Here is a 15,154-nt window from a genome sequence, read left to right as displayed (position 1 = left end):
CTCCGGACCGGCCGGCGAGAAGGCGAGAAACAAGAGAGCAGCCATTATGCCAACCGGAAATAACAAGAGCATCAATGGAGGAGGAGGCAGCGGCGGTAGTATCAACGGAAGAACCCCCAAGAACAACGCCAGGCACGCCAGCACCAGAGCGGACCCCAAGCTCATACACTGCACCATGATATCAACGACGTCGTCAGACTTCCGAAGATCATATCTGTCCTCAATCCACACCTCACCAACGAAAATGCCTGAATGCAGCCTCCAGCAAACGACAAGTAGACCAGAAATTTTTATGAATACCGAGAACACAAATACTCCAACTTCAAGAGAAAGGCAATGAAGGAATGAAGGCCTTGACAGCGGTGACGGCTTCTATATAGGGATTTGGATCCTCTCCTGAACTCAAGGAGAGTATTTTCTAGACCAAGACACGTGGATTGTCAGATTTTTATTTAACGGTTACAAACAGAATGTCTCTTTAGAGTTATAATAATTAAAATTGTTGAATGAAAATTCAATGATCCACGTGTCTTGATCTGGAGGATCATTTTCTTGGGCTCAGAAGAGAATCCAAATCCTTTATATATAGGATGGTATACGTGTAGGAGTGGCTATCTGGTGGATGAGCTTGTAAGGAGTTGTGATGAGGCTGATGTAATGAGAGCCGTTGATTTGGGGAACTATAAAAGTAATGTGAGGAACCAGGGAGTGGATTGTTGTTTGGTTGATTGTAAGAAAAATCCTGTTTGGGGTGATGGTCCGAATCGGGGAGAATCAGAGCGTCAGATACCAAGATATTCGGCTGATACGTTCAGCACTTCTATTGCAAATTTTAATACTTTAATTGTTGGGTTAGATCATAGGTGTTCATTCTCATGTTTTATTTGTCTTTTTAAATACACTATTTTATTTGTCATTAAAAACTACGATCTTGTAATATTTTGGTACGCTTTTAAGTGAAAAGTTTTCGATTTGAATATTATTAGTAACTGTTCCGATACTAATTTATTTATCAATCTCATTAATGTAAATATATTGTATAAAAAAAAATATACTATTCTACTTCAATTTTTTTTTTTTAATTTAGGGTAATTACGTTTACTCTCGATTTTTTTTTTTAATTTCATTTTACACGAAAATGAGAGTGAAAGTTGATACTCTTAAATTTATACCTCTCCGAACAAAGCAAAAACTTAAATGTTAACACATGATTTATATTTTGGTTAGCTCTATCCTTATATTGTATTAAGTTGGATGCTAATAAACGCTTATAGCTAAGTTGGTTAAGACTATTCTCCTTTACACTTGAGGTCTCAAGTTTGAATTCATCATCTTGCAATATCGCTTGCATCAAAAGAAAAGGTTACATATCAAAATGCATTTTGAGAACTTCTAAATTTTATATTTAGATATATTTTGCTTGAAATTTCAATAAAATTACCAAACCCTATGAATGAGACTATTCCAGAAATGGTAAACTACGATTCTCTAGTCACCACAAATGTAAGACGCAAGTACATTTTAGTGTATGGCTGCGAAAGTGTTCACTCATAACAAATTGCTACAACTGAAATGTGAAAAATCTTTTCTTTTAGAACAATTGTCCGACCCAAAAAAGTTCGACTACACAATAGTTGGTCAAAATGTTGGACTTTGAATACGACTAAAAATGTTCACGACTTCGATCTGAACTTTGGGCATCTTATGTCGAATATTTATATATATGATGATCTTTTTTAGTAATTAAAAATAGGGTAAAGTTTTGTTCAATATCTGAAGTGATAGTAGTACTTACTAACATATTTATTATCATTAAATGAGTTTATGTTTAGAGATTTGTGTCTATCTATCAAACAAACCTCGAAACTCAAACTCATCAAATGGTGATAACATATATTCTTATTTGGTTTTTTAAGTATTGCTGAAGTAATATAGGAAGAGAAAACTTTTATCTAATGCTTCACACTTAATGCATATTCTCTCGTGCTTAAATCACTAACAATGCAGAAGAGATTTAACAAAACGCAAGAGTGAATGTCTGATGACCACAAGTTATAGCTCGTGCGTCTAAAAAAAATAACGACAGAAAGACATGCATATATATATATTTGGTATTTGGTATAAATTAAAATCTATATCCCATATGCATGCACGAGAAGATTGATGATGACCCTGGAAAGATTGACGTTTTCCCGGAGTCCAAGAATGCTTGCCTCCACACGGTCATTACTTGTCCCAGCAATGGCCGTGTGGGACTGAAATCGCAAGTTCCCATTTTGGCACAGTTGAGTTGGGTTGCGTCTCAGTTCAATGGATGAACACCAATGCAGCCTCAACGTACGACTTTTTTCATTCCAAACATGATCATTGTCTTGCACAAATAAGTCCAATCGAATAATTAAGCCAATGTTGACTGTTAAGTTAATATAAACAAATATTATGGCATGATAATAGTGTGAAAAAAAAGTTAATGTAACTGGTGGACGGTAGTAGTGTATATTCTTGCATCTTCAACTTATTGTAACTCGAATTCATCTTCTTTATTTTCGTAATGTAGATAAAATTAACGTAGATCCTACCGTTTGTAAAGAAAAAGAAAAGTTACTGATCATATAAATTGCGTTCTATATAGTATATAAATGATCATCTATAGGTATGCATATTTGGCGGCACCTATATTTCACTACATTGAAAGCCTTGAATTCAAATCTCATCAACACCATTTGTTGATGTAACGAAAAATACGATCATGCCATGATCTACAATGTAAACTAAAACCAATATATATAAAAGACAGATTCATGGTACTACCTTTTTTTACACAATTTTTGTGGAGCTCACTTCGTAATGTATTACAACGATCCGAATTATCGTCTATCTTTTAGGTCTTTACTCAAAGATTTTGTTATCAGAAATCACCTAAATCTGAAACTATATAATTGTTGGATTAAGCCATTGGATTAAGTTTTTAAGGTTTCTTTGTAGAATTGTATTCATCCATTTTCTTAACTACAAATGCATGTCTTATAAGCAACTCCAGCGTTGCAAAGGCCCCCTAGAGCAACTCACTATTGAAGCCACACTACTACAATATAGGCTATCACCGGCAAAGCAAAAAGCGACAAGAAATTCAATTTTTGTCGGAACTATGGCAAAAATCCGACATAAAACAATGTAATGTCGGATTATAATAGCGACGCTAATGCTACCGTCACGAAAGGGCTTCAATGTCGGTTTGTTCGCTTAATCCGCCACTACACAACGTCGGTTAAAAGCGACACTAATGTTGACGTCGGTTTAAAGCGACGTATACTTCAACATTGCGTCAGTTTAAAGCGACGCATACTTCAACATTACGTCGGTTTAAAGCGACGTGTACTAGTAATTCAACTATAAAATATTCAACCTACTGTCGGTTTTAACCAACATCGTGATAAAATTAAACAAATAAAATATCCCTTAACCGACGTCAGATAACAATTAAATAAATAAAATATGCAAACTAGTAACGGTTTTAACCGACACCACCTTTGTTAATAGTAATAAAAATATTTGGAAATCTGTCTCTGCATTCGTTTTCAATTAATTGTACCTAAAAAAAATTATATAACCAAAATAATAAATTTCAATTAATTTATTCAAGAATTCAACTGAGGTCTTTGGGTGTAGAATTTCTTGTTAAATGCATTCTATTTCATATAAACAAGTAAGTACAAAGCTATTAGAGAACCGGTTACAAGATGAAGATAAAAAAACTAACAATTACATATAATACTAATCAGAGCTCCATGCTTGCGTATAATACTAGCAGCTGCCATGATGCGTTCCTGTGCTTGCCTTTGTCGAAGACCACATATTCTGTAGCTCCATGCTGCCATATATAATACTAGTAGCTCCATGCAACCATGCTTGCCATCAGATCAGTGCTCCAATACTTTACTACTTCAACATTAGGGCTCTAATCTCTATAGATTAAATTCAGGTTTTATACCTTTCAAAAATTATGGATCTGAAATTTCCAGTGTCATTGCTCTTCAGATCCAAAATGAACATGCATGAATTTTTATATGGATTTTCGAACTGTTGATCTTACTGAACAAGAACATAAAAGAGGAGCTCAGTGGAGATTATAGCTTTAGTGAGTCATGCATTAGACTGCTTAGCATTCACATATTAATAGCTACATGGAAGGTTATATATACATCAAGAGTTCCACTTATTCTTCCTACCTTTTCACCACGAAATCATCCAATTAGAATAGATTTTGTTGTTATACCTTTAAATGACGGATCTAGAACGGAGATAATTCTCTGGTGGTTTTTCCTTGAGATGCGATTTGGGGCTATACCAGTGGTTGCATTGTCTTTTTTTTTTTTGTACAGATCTCGGGTCCCTACAAAAGAAACAACACAAGCATGAGGAGTTGAAGATTTTTTTCTTGTATGGTATATTTCAATCCGTGAACTTGAGTGCATGAATCGGCAAAGGAGGGTGAGAAGTTTACCTGAGTGTGTCGGCACCAAGATCGGTGTTCCTACCCTTCTGGTGATGCAATAAATCCATGGTTGCAAGGTCTTATGGGTTGATGATGGAAGATTAAGGTTTGGTTTGCAGAAAATGAGGTTAGGGTTTGAGAAAATGTGGAGAGAGGAGCTATAGTTTTAGGGTGTGCTTGGAAGAAGGGAAAGATAAATGAGGGAGGTGAGCCTCTTGAAATAGGGAGACTAATATCCTCTTTTTCGTTTAAAAAATGGAGGGGAAATATCCCGCCCAAAAGAGAAGAAGATGGAGGGATGGGAAATGGAGAAGTCGAGGAAAAAGAGAGAGAATAGGAATGAGAGAGAGAAGGATGAAAGAAGCTTGAGTGTGGGTACAAAGAGAAACATGATGGAGACGGAAAAGAGGGGGTGAAGAAGAACCAATTAAAAAAATAATAATGTGAGAGAAATGAGGCATGTGTGTCAGAGAGAGATAAAGAACCCATGTGAGGAACTGACCAAAGAGAAAGAAAATAAAAAATGATGTGACACTGATGTGTGTGTAAGAGAAAGAGAGTCACGTGAAGTCTAACATTCTTTATTGGAAATCACAGCGTCGGTTTAAATTAATGATGGTGTCGGTCTAAACCGACACTAACTTCTGACACACTTTTTAAAATTCACGTAGCGTCGGTTTAATGAAACTCGCGTCGAATTAAAAGATGATAGCGTCGCTTAAAACCGACACCAACATTTTAATATTTTAATAAATAAAATACTTAATAAAAAAACAGAAATATAATTTTATTATAAAATATCATCACATTCTAATTGAAACATAGTCTAATTAATACTTAAAATACATAAAATTAATTAATATATTTTAACTCTGATTTTGATTATTTTTTATAGCTACACTTATTGATCCTATATGAATATAATAAATGAATTCAATCTTCATTTTAAAATATTTACACTAGTGGATACCACAAAATCTTATGTTATACTCAATGAAAGTATAAATAAACTCTAAGTGTTAGTGAATCTATCGTTTTGATGGGATACGCATATTACGAAACTAATTTCAACGATCCAACTGTCAAACTTGTTTGTATATGCTTCGAGATCGCATACACCAAAAATCGCAAAAAACAAACATTCAGAGATCAAGTAACGGTACAAAACTTTTCGACAGTTATAAACGAAAAATCACGATTTAACGGTTATTTTAACTTCGATTTTGATGATTTTTTACAGCTACACTCCTTCATCCTATATGAATACAATGAACTAATTTGATCCTCAGTTTAAAATATTTACAGAAGTGGATACCACAAAATCTTATGTTATACTTAATGAAAGTATAAATAAACTCCAAGTGTTAGTGAATCTATCATTTTGATGGGATACGCATCATTCGAAACTAATTTCTACGATCCAACCGTCAAAATTGTTTATATATGCTTCGAGATCGTATACTCCAAAAATCGTAAAAAACAAACATTCAGAGATCAAATAACGGGACAAAACTTTTCGATGGCTATAAAGAAAAATTCACGATTTAACGGTTATTTTAACTCCGATTTTGATTATTTTTTATAGCTACACTCCTTGATCCTATATGAATACAACGGATAAATTCGATCTTCAATTTAAAATATTTACACTAGTAGATACCGCAAAATCTTATGTTATACTTAACAAAAGTATAAATAAACTTTAAGTGTTAGTGAATCTATCGTTTTGATGGGATACGCATATTATGAAACTAATTTCAACGATCCAACCGACAAACTTGTTTGTATATGCTTCACGATCGCATACGCCAAAAATGGCAAAAAATAAACATTCAGATATCAAGTAAGGGGACAAAACTTTTCGACGGTTATAAACGAAAAATCACGATTTAACGGTTATTTTAACTCCAATTTTGATGATTTTTTACAGCTACACTCCTTAACCCTATATGAATACAATGAATGAATTCGATTTTCAATTTAAAATATTTACACTAGTGGATACCACAAAATCTTATGTTATATTTAATGAAAGTATAAATAAATTATAAGTGTTAGTTAATCTATCGTTTTGATGGGATACGCATTCTATGAAACTAATTTCAACGATCAAACCATCAAACTTGTTTATATATCCTTCCAGATCACATACACCAAAAATGGCAAAAAACAAACATTCAAAGATCAAGTAACGGGACAAAACTTTTCGACGGTTATAAACGAAAAATCACTATTTAACGGTTATTTTAACTCCGATTTAAATGATTTTTTACAACTACACTCCTTGACCTTATATGAACACAATGAATGAATTCGATCTTCAATTTAAAATATTTACACTAGTACAAAATCTTATGTTATACTTAATGAAAGTATAAATAAATTCTAAGTGTTAGTGAATCTATCGTTTTGATGGGATACACATTCTACAAAACTAATTTCAATGATCCAACCGTCAAACTTGTTTATATATGTTTCGAGATCGCATACGCCAAAAATCGCAAAAAAAAAAAACATTCAGAGATCAAGTAACAGGACAAAACTTTTCGATAGTTATCAACGAAAAACCACAATTTAACAGTGATTTTTTATAGCTGCACTCCTTGACCCTATATGAATACAATGAATGAACTCGATCTTCAATTTAAAATATTTACATTAGTGGATACCACAAAATCTTATGTTATACTTAATGAAAGTACGAATAAACACTTAAGTGTTAGTTAATCTATTGTTTTGATGGGAAACGCATTCTACTAAAGTAGTTTCAACAATCGAACCGTCAAATATGTTTGTATATACTTCGAGATCGCATACGCCAAAAATTGCAAAAAACAAACATTCAGAGATCACGATTTAACGGTTATTTAAAAAAAAACTAAAAAGAAAAATTGGAAGAACGAATAAGAAAAATGCAAAAGATGAAGATGAAAACACGGGGGAGAGTACATAAAAACCATCAATTTGTCGCTTACAACCGACACCAGGTTTCAAAATATTTAAAAAAAACTAAAAACTATGTTGCTCAGAACCGACGCAGGCTTTAAAATATTTAAAAACAATACTTTATGTCGCTTAAAAGCGACACCCATACTTTGTGTCGCTTAAAAGCGACACTGTTTTGTTTAAAGTGACACCAATATTTAAAAATTATTAAAACATATGTCGGTTATAAGCGACATTAAATGTTTACGTCGGTTTAAAAGCGACGTAGATATTTTATGACGCTTATAAGCGACAGTAAATTCGACATCATGTTTAGTTAGTGTCGCAACTGTCTTGTCCGCCGCTATATTATATTAAACCGACACCACCTACTGACACTATAAGGCCCTTTTGTAGTAGTGCCACCCAGTGAACAGTAACTGCATTTTGCATCTCCACCCCTATATTGAATAGCCATGACAATAGGTAATAAAATATTAGTATTTTTTCGTCACCCAATCCATACATCTCCATCACCCCTTCCCTTTTTCCCCTCATTTGACCGGTTCTTCCTCTCTCTCCCTCTCTCTTTTCTTTCTATCTCTCTTTTCCTTTTCTTTCTTTCTCTCCCTCTTTTCCAGCTCACTCTCGTGAGCTCTCTTCCTCCTTCCTCTTCAAACCTTCAACAAATCAAGCTAAAAAATAATATTTTTGGAATCCTTGGAACTCAAGGAACCCAACCATGGCCTTGCATGCAGCATAAATGCATAGTGCAAGGTCCTACCATTGAAGCCGAGAGTTTGAGTTCTCAATCTCGAACCCAGGTGATGTTTCTATCACTATCTTGTGTTCTTGAGCTTTAAATCCTGTTGTGTTGTAATTCTTGTGGTTTAATTCGATGGCTTAATTCCTTGCATGCATCCCATTCTTCTTCCAGATTCCGACAAAGGAAAACGGACGAATTCGAGCCGGGTCACCCTGAGGTCAGCCAGACATCACACAACCATCAAGCTCTCGGGCCATTGATTCCCTCCTGGCTTGTCCACTAGGCCTCCCCCTAGCCCTATTGCCCGGATGGGCTAGAGCCAATTGCTAGGGCAATTGGGTGATTGGAATCGCCAGTCCATCGGGCTAAAGAGCACGCTGGAGTTGCTCTAATGGTTTTGGATGTGTCTAATTTTTTGCAAAGGTGATCTATGAATGCCATTCTAAAAGATAAACAGTTCGGATCATTAAAATACATTACCGAGTGAGCCCTACAAAAACCATGTCAAAAGCTATGTAAAAAAAGTGGTACCAAGAATCTGCCTATCTCTAAAGAAATATTAGTCAAGTTAGTAAACGTTTCATCGTTTGGTTGTTCTTATGAATATTTTTTTTATTAATTATAGGGAATACTGTATTCGTTCATTTGTTTGAATATATACAGTTACATGACTAATTGTTTTTAGGTTTGTCTAATTTTTTTTTAAGGATGATCTTCGAATGATGATTTTTAAAATTAACGCTTGAGCACTCGTGTGTGTGTGTGCGCGCGTATATTTGTTATTGTAAAACTTCATGACTTACAGACGTACAAGGATAATAGATCTACAATATTGTAAAACTTTCATGAATTATATAAGATATCAAATAAATTCTTAAGAATTTGTTAAAATGATTAGAATTAAAATCTGAATTGCTGAATTGAATAAGAGTTAAATATTGACAAAATATCAAACAAATATCAACATGATGCTATAAAATACCTTTATGAGTCATTTTGATTTTCAAAATAACGGACTATCGTTGCGTTTAAAATAATATGGTTGGTATGATAGATAGATACCATGAACAAGCACAGGAAAAGTGCCCATACATGCGGATAGACTATGCAGTGTACGTGATCTTCTAGTTGGTATTATCAAATTAGGAGAGCATGTACGTTTTGAATCAAACAGGCGCGTCAGAAGCAGACGATTGGTTATGATGGGGATGTTGTGCATGCATGAAAGAATATGTTCAACTTGGTACAAATTCCCACTTACTTTTGGTATCATACAATGTATCCGAACAACCCTTTCCCACGTGCTTACCCTACCTTTTGCTGCACACAATCATCTTTGAATCTAATTAATATTCTTCCATCCTACCTGTCCTTCTCACAGCTTTCTGGATTTTGGTATGTGATGTGGGAATGAAATTTTATCTAAATGGGAACTTTCCATCACTTTATGTTTATGGTATAATTTTTATCATAATATATAAATGTTGTGTAAAAAAAATGAGATGACAGAGAGTCTTCAAATAGTCCTTATTTTGAGAGAGTTTCCTTAGTATTTCTCATATGGTATTAATTTGGTTTGGAAAATTAAATTTAATGGTATTTGAACTGGGAAGAGATCCCCTTCGAATCTCTCCCACCAGGTCCTAGGGATTTGAAGATCTAGACCCTTGAAATTTGATCCAACGGCTACAATTATTATAAATTTTAGAGGGGTCCCTGTTTGTAACTGTTGATCAAATTTCAAGGATCCGGATCTCTGAATCCCAAGGATTTGGTGGGAGAGATCCCGAGGGGATATCTTCCCATTTGAACTATAATCCTCGTTTCAGTTTACCAAATTTTGTAGTTTTGTTGTAATGAGTCACTCCTAACCTGAATTTGTCTTCTTGTTTCAACCAAGACGTGCGTGATTCGCACCCGGCGGGATGCAGATCTTTTAAGTGTTTGTTGTTGGTGACTTACAAGAATAACATCTTAATTGAAATGGTGAAATGATTCAATAAATCTTTTTTTTTTTCCACAAAAAAATTCAACAAAATTATTACTCATATGGTATTATTGGCATAATTTTCCTTTATATGATTCTTTCTTAGTGTTTGCGATGCTATAAAGCTTAAAAAGGTATCTATTGCTGCAAACCAATAATGATTGAGATCAAGATCTCGGGTTTGGTAGTCTAAGCATTTCGGGAGAGAACCTACATTTCGGTTGTGAGGCGATCTTTGACTAGTATAGGCTTAAGCATCGTCAATGAAGTAGACAAATGAAAAATCGAACCTATTTTGACGAGCTTGGCAAAAACATGCTCTAATGGTGTAGTCAATTGGGTAGGCAAATTTTGTTTGCACCAGCAAAGTAGGCAACATTACAAGCAAATCGAGCCCCATGTTTCTATTTATAACAAAGTGTTTGTGGAGGAAAAAGATACAAATAAAAGATAAAAGTAGATATTAAAGATGAAATAAAATAATAAAATAAAATTTGCCTACTTAAGTTGTCTATTCTATTGGAGTGACACACTTTTTCGTGTGGCAATTGAGTATACAACTTGCCACATCAGCTGTTGTAGTACAAATTTGCCTATTTTGTTTGCCTGCACCATTATAAATGCTCATTATATGAAACTATTTGGATCAGCACATATCTATACCATTGATCAAAAGAACCTTCTTTATCAAGGCAAAGTTATTTTGTATCCTTTGTAAGCTTATTAACTTGAACAATAAAAATTAAATTTTAAGAGTGATTACTCATTCCCTATCATTACTCTTTACCATGCTATGTTTGCTCAATTAAGAGGATGACTAATCTCAAGCTAGCCGTGTGGTGACATTACGACAAGTGTATATAAGTGCTCAATACCAAATGAGTTTACTGAAGGCGATCAAAAAGAGAGTAATTGCATGTAGTTCTACATACATGTCAAGCAAGTAACTCTAAAAGTTGCAGTAATACAAGTAATCCTTTGATATGAGTCACCATGATTTTCTTGTGGACAAGCCATTGATCATTTATTGATGCAACATGGCTGTACCTTATCTTGGGTATGTTTTTATGTATCGTTGGAGTCTTTGACTTGTTCATAAAGTATATGGTGCAGAGATAGCCAGGAGGTTTGCCTAGAAGTAGCCACCCATAAAAGAGTGCGTAATAACTCACTGATCAAGCGCTTTTGCGCTGAAGATGAACGAGGCTAAGCGATCAGTCGAAGTTGTGGGATGTAAAAATGCATCGGTAGGGGAGCATTTCGCCTAGAGGGAAGCACCCGCGTTAGCGGCGGTGGACGAAGCAGAAGCGAGAATGTTGTCTTGAGTAACGCAAACATTAGTGAGAATCTAATGCCCTGAAAGTGTACAACAAATAACCTTTAACCGTCAGTAAAAGAAGGAGAATACTCCTACGATATGATTCGAAAGTCTTTGGCGAAAGTGTCGAGCGTGATTAAGAAAGACATTTCTTATACATCTCAGTTGAATCATATACATAAATAGAAATCACATTAGGTTTGACATAAACCATCCATACCCTAATAATGTGATTAAGAGTATTGAGTTAGAGAAAGATCAAACTGCATTGCAATTGCACCCGAAAAGGTTACGGTTAAAAGGATAAACCTTAGATTAATAATACGATAACTCCAACGATCCAATTGTTGAATCATCTCCAAATTATTATCTATTATCTTGGGTAGTCATGAAACATGGCTAGATATCACTCATGAACTGTATACCCTTTGGATGACTAAACACATAGTCGTTGATGATTGAAAGAATTAAAAGAATGTTTTAATTCGCTAAATGATTGTAGTATTACTAATTGCCTCACTGTCTCACAAATTGGAACATAATGGATCATATACCAATACGCTAGGCCATAGAGATATTACACAAATTGGAACACCTTGGGTATCCAACAACGATTCTCATGTCCTCACAACCCTTAACTTGAAGACATCTCCGCCCTCTCCAGCACCTTGCCTTTTTGCTTCAGCTACAACTTCTTGGAAGATGAAGGCGTCTGCAACATCTTTATCTTGCCCGACGACTACCTACGCGGGGTTGCCTTGGGTTGCAAGTACAAAGAAACCAAGGAAAGGATTAGAGAGGGCAGATTCATGAAAATTTCAAGTTAAAGGGTTAAGAAATAACTATCAAAAGGAGTTAATTCTTCTGATGAATCATTTTCTTCCAATCTTCAACCTCAGTTGGTTTTGGATGTGACTTGATGGATAGTTGCTTAAAGAGGCAATCATGAGCTTTGTGCAAATTTCCTCTATATTTCTTAGTCCATTTTGATTCCCACCAGGATGAGAAGCTTGAAGTGCATTCGAAGTTCAGAGTCATGGGCTTTCAGGTGACCTTGCTCATAACCTCAAGATTGCGTCGGGCAACTTGAAAAGTGACTTCAAGTGAGGAGCGAAGACGGTAAGAGGTGCCACATTGAACAAAGTCAAAGAAAGGGACTGGAATAGCTTGCCTAAAACCTAGTTGCCTGTTACAGAAGTTTGGATGATAAACTTTTAACCTGCATTCGTAGCGGTCACTTCTCACACCTCAAGCCAGATCCCTCGACTGGATGCAGCTAATAAATCTATCTCTATAAAGGGGACTATTATCTTTTCTAAAAGCGTCATGGAATGTCTGGTCAGAAAACCAAGGGTATCTCTTTAAGACTGAAGCACCCAATTCCAGATTTTCCCGAGTCCTGCAGACTCTGAATAAATAAAGACAAGCGAAGGTAGAGTGATTGATTGGAGAAACTTCAACTAAAATTCGGGCAGGGGACAATCATTCTGGAAATTCTAGGTTGGGAGCCCGAAGCTCAGGGAAATACCATTGAAGCCAAAGCTGGATCATCCAAATTGGACCATTAAGGTTGGTTTCGAATGGTTCACCCTTTGTAATTTCGTACAAGAGATGATAAAGATGAGTAAGGAGAAAGGGGCCTGTGACTACATCATCAAATTATGAAGAGCCTCTACTAGAGGAATCCATTCCACTTTCACTCCTTTAGATTTATTAGGGAATACATGTTTGTTGGCCAATAAAGGAGAAAGTACATGTGTTCCTGATCTCTGTTAGCATTGGAGGAAGAAAGACCAAAATCCTTCTTGGCAAACGGGATAAAACCCGTGAATGAAGTTCCATAACTCTTGAAAGTTACAGAGTTATACTCTAAATGAAAAAATGGGGAAGGGCTGCTCGAGCTCTTAGCAGTTAGGCAAGAAAAATGAGCCTAGTCATGGGTAACGTCCACAATTTTGCCTGAGGGCCTTAACTCGAAGACCTAAGCCATATCTAGGATGGTCGGGGACATGGGGCTCATCTTAAAGTCGAAAGTGTTGGTGCCCGAGTTACAGAAGATGAGTGCAGTTGTCAGCAACTCGGGCTTGGTAATCACAATTGATTTGGATAACATTATTAGCTCATAAATTCCGTTATTCATCCATTTTTTCTTAAAGATTGGCTCAAGCTCGTTGATCCATTGCGTCCATCTTTCATCATTCATCAAGGGGAAGCTACAACGATGGTTTGACCATTTGGAGGATGAAATGCATGACTTAGCCTGAAATAGGATAAGAGTGAACCATTTCTCCTTCGGCATGTTGTTTTCAATAGCAATTGGGACCTGAGAAGTCCATGCAGGGTACAAGGAGTGCACTCTTCCCTCATCGAAGAAGAGTTTGGTGTGCAAGTTTACCTAAGGGCAATGAATGCCGTTGAGCAAGCAGCGCATGGTAGAAATGCCTTCACCAGTTTCGCATGAGGTTTGGGATCAAGCAATTGTTTTTGGTGCCATTGAATTTTGAAAAGAAGTTGGGACTGAGATAGCAAGGAGAAATTTCTGAAAATTTGAGGGCTTGAAATTGCTAAGGTGATTTGCCGAAGAGATTAAGTGAAGAATATATGAGAGAATAGTCAATTAACGGTGGAGTTCATGGGTTAGTGCAAGGGTTTTAGATAACTAACAGCTACTTTAAATGGTGCAAGTTCCGACCAAAAGCGTGCGACGACTATTCAATCATTATTAGTGCCACGGTTTGCAGGATCAACAACGATTAAAGGGGGCACTGTTTGGGTTAATATTTGAACCTTGGCCTGCAAGTGTGTGGAAGCCCAAAGATGCCAATTAAAAGAAGACTTACCCGAAGCCCAGCATCAAACCCAGAGACAAATTGGCGTCTTCCCATTAATGCATAGGCCATGTGCATATGATTTAAATATCAAGTGATGGGGACTAACTCACAATCAGCCAAAAAACACTTTTCAGTGGCAATACAAGTAAAAAGCTGATGACTCACTACCCTCCAAGTACTTTCGGGCAAGAGCAAAGTCACTGCAGTCAGGCTAATCTGCCTATAAAAGGAGGAAGAGGCCCTAGAGACAAAGACACTTAACCAATCAAACAAACAAACATACAAACTCTGCTTTCAAGCCAGATTTGCATCTAAAAGTTGTAATCAGCCCAAATCTCAGTCCTTTTCAGGATCATTCCCTACAAAAGCCATCTTTTGTCTAGTTTAGAAGCTCTGCTATCACACCTAGTGGCATAGTATCAATTCTCTTGTGTAAACTTGTTTACCACCCATCCCTTTTTAGCGTATAAACTCTGTAAACTCAAAAGAGAAGTGATTGCAAGAAGTTCAACCTTACCCTACAAGTTGAAATCTTGCTCAAAGCTCTTTGTTTGTTTTATAAGTTAATAGATCTATTGCTTAATGTATTCTCTAGCATGTATTCAAGTCATATCCATCAATTTTCCTACTTTAAAAGTCTCATTTGTGCCTAGATCTGGTCACTTTAATGGAAACGCCTTCATTTAAAACCAATCAAGAACCGAGTAAATGACTTAAGGGGATCTGGATTCCCTTCATTTGAACATACAAGACTATGAACTAAAAGTCCATGTTCGCAAGGCAAGAAAAAGAACTTAATGTGGACTTAACTCATCCACGACAATCCTTTGAT

At 35.8% G+C, this 15,154-nt stretch overlaps 1 long non-coding RNA gene and 1 pseudogene across 1 annotated transcript; both read right to left on the bottom strand.

Annotated features, from left to right (window-relative positions):
- Positions 1-3,664: 3,664 nt before the first annotated feature.
- LOC148695455 (uncharacterized) lies at positions 3,665-4,955 on the bottom strand. Its single transcript, XR_015964328.1, has 2 exons — positions 4,505-4,955; positions 3,665-4,393 (listed from the first exon to the last, which is right to left on the bottom strand). It is a non-coding gene; the product is annotated as an uncharacterized LOC148695455 (long non-coding RNA).
- A 7,153-nt stretch (positions 4,956-12,108) lies between these two features.
- LOC148695454 (uncharacterized) lies at positions 12,109-14,391 on the bottom strand (annotated as a pseudogene).
- Positions 14,392-15,154: the final 763 nt, after the last annotated feature.

This window comes from Pyrus communis, chromosome 7, assembly GCF_041283825.1.
Source record: "Pyrus communis isolate YQ-2024b chromosome 7, ASM4128382v1, whole genome shotgun sequence".
NCBI lineage: Eukaryota > Viridiplantae > Streptophyta > Magnoliopsida > Rosales > Rosaceae > Pyrus > Pyrus communis.
Note: the sequence above shows the minus strand (reverse complement) of the source record. Positions and strands in the feature narration are given on the sequence as shown.